Source organism: Carica papaya, chromosome 3, assembly GCF_054855325.1.
Source record: "Carica papaya isolate Zhongbai chromosome 3, ASM5485532v1, whole genome shotgun sequence".
Classification (NCBI taxonomy): domain Eukaryota; kingdom Viridiplantae; phylum Streptophyta; class Magnoliopsida; order Brassicales; family Caricaceae; genus Carica; species Carica papaya.
Window position 1 is genome coordinate 2,884,867 of NC_142311.1, and position 2,844 is coordinate 2,887,710.

General features: G+C 25.8%; 1 pseudogene; it reads right to left on the minus strand.

Moving 5' to 3' along the window:
* Window positions 1-575: 575 nt before the first annotated feature.
* LOC148266606 ((-)-germacrene D synthase pseudogene) lies at window positions 576-1,692 on the minus strand (annotated as a pseudogene).
* Between the last annotated feature and the right edge of the window lie 1,152 nt (window positions 1,693-2,844).

Sequence of the window (2,844 nt, forward strand, 5' to 3'; positions counted from 1 at the left end):
ATACTTTTACTAGTTATTTTATGAAAATGAGCCCTATAATCCTAAATTTTGAAATCACATTTAAAAAAATATATTAATTATTCCACTGAAAAATCATTTATATTTAGTTAATATTTAGTTTGCCCTATTGATAATGGTATAGGGAGTATTACCATGTCATAAAATACAAAACATTCTCCCATGGTTGGGTGTAAATTCCGTTTGAATTTCCTTTGTTGCAATATCTCCCATTGCCACAAAAGTAGAGGTAATAAACATGGGGTAACAACATGAAATTACTGCAGTCTCCATACATTCTTCCATGGTTGGGGTGTAAATTTTTATTATACCACCTTGCTTCGGTCAAGTAGATTTGGACTTGCTTCTTAATCTACTAATTCATTAATAAATACAAAACATTAAATCTGAAGATAAGTAGGCATCTTTCATATGTCAATTTAAGATTTAGCAGAGTTTTTTCCACTAAAATAAACTCAGAATTGATTAAAAAATTAAGCATCTAATTATATAAATTATAGATTAAAAAAATATAAAAAATTATCAACATATAAATTTAAATTTACTTTGTGAGTTCATTAAGCTCTTTTTTTATATAAAGATTGTAAAAAACTAAAATCTAACTTAACGAAACTCAATAGTGTTTCATTATGTGAAGGATTTTGTTGGTAAAATGGAAATATATCTCTTGGCCTCAAGCCTTGCTACAATCTTGCGGATTGGTCGATATAAGGCCTTTGCTACTTGTTCTGCAAGATGAATGCTTAAACTAACACTCTTCAAGGTCAACTCAAGATGAGTGGCAGTGGAAATCAGTGCTTCCTCTAGTATGTCTTCTTTGTGTACTCCCAAATGGGAAGCTTCATAGTGTTCTAATATTCCGACAAAATTGCTAGTCAAGAATTTTTTGAAGTTTTCATTTTCGTCCTTAAACTTATTGAACACTTTTACTCAATTTAATTCATCGTAAGTGTATTTATGGGTTAGTTATTTATACAAGAGAATTTAATCTTAAACGAAAGTGGTCATATAGATGTGCTTGCGCATACAAAAATTTTTCAAACTTTATAGAAACAAAAATAATAAATTGTATAAAGAAATTAAACACAAGAACGAAACAGATTTTCTTTGAAAATACAAATAGAATTGCATATGAACTTAAGTGTATAAGACAACCTGATTATATTTAATTAGATAACAGAAAATATATGAATGAAACTTTATACTAAGTGAGTATAACAAACTTAAACCAATCTTTAAAAAATCTAAGATAGTATAAAAAAAACTAAAACAACCTGATTATATTTAATTAGATAACAGAAAATATATGAATGAAACTTTATACTAAGTGAGTATAACAAATTTAAACCAATCTTTAAAAAATCTAAGATAGTATAAAAAAAACTAATTTATTATTGATGCTATATTTTAACTAATGTAATGTTAATCTTATAAAAATGATCATAACAAGTTTGATTCATCATGTTACAAGGAAAAATTCTATAATTTTAATATACCGCATGAAATTCTATAATTTTGTCGTCTAAGTAATCGAAGTTGTAAAGAAGTGATATAAAGATCATCGTGATCGTCATCATGATCAACATGATGATCAACTTTAGTAGTCTCGTAAATTTGCTTCAAGATTTGATCAATCTCGCTTTCAAAATGGTATGATATACCAATTGTTGAAGTGCATCAATGAAGTTTCTCAGCGATCACCATTGCCATCTGTTTTACTTCTTCCTTTAATTTGTTATACTTTATTTCTTTGTCGCGTTCCATAATTGAATTCAAAGAGAAAAAAAAAATGATAACAAAAAATAGAATCAATATATATACACATGTCTATGCAATATACATAGGCATTTATATATAGGTATAGATACAAAAAGATAGAGATAAGAAATATAAGTTAATTTACCAAAAGTTTCATAGAATTATATGAGAGAAAAAGATCATTTTAACGACTGGGTTTATTAAAGTTTCCACATGGACGTTTTTTCGCAGCTGGTTTGGTGACTTGAGCTTCGACGGGATAAACCTGGTCAAGAAAGTTTTAGTTTGCTATGTGTGTGCTTGTGTGTATATATACATCTTGAAGAAGACAATGTAATATATAATTCTTGCACTGAACATTTAATTTTATTCGAAACATAAATAATGCAGGACGAAAGCCAAGCCAGTTGGATTAGTATATATATATATATATATATATATACTTTTTGTCCGCTTTCAAATAAATTTATCCGAAAAGTTAACAAATTTATGGTCTCCATAGTTTTCTTAATTTACTAATTCAAAATTTTATGAATATAAAATATTTGTTATGAGATAATTAGTGGGCAGAGTGGTTAGATATTATTTATTTACCAGATGTCAAAACTTTATAATTCCCAATAATACAATTAAAATTTGTGATATTTAGATTTCTAAAAAAATCTTTTGATAATAAATAAATATTAAAATGATATTTCTAAATTTTTTAGTCTAATAAATTCGTTTCACGGCCCATAAATATATAAATATTAGTATACTATGTCATTATTATTCATTGCATAAGTGAAAGAAATAAAATCATCAACATAGAAGTTTAGTGGTAGAAATTATGTATTTTATTTAAAGTTTGTGGGTTATAACTTTATTAAAAATGAAAAACTTACTACTCTATCCATATATTATTATAGGGTTAATTATATTAATTTATAATATTTAATTTAATAGTGTATAACACTTAGTTTATTATAAATTAATATTATATTAGATAAAAAAAAAATATTACATGACAATTCTTCTGATCAATGAATTTTTTTAGAGGAGCTTCATGTGGTCAAATTGAATCTCCTT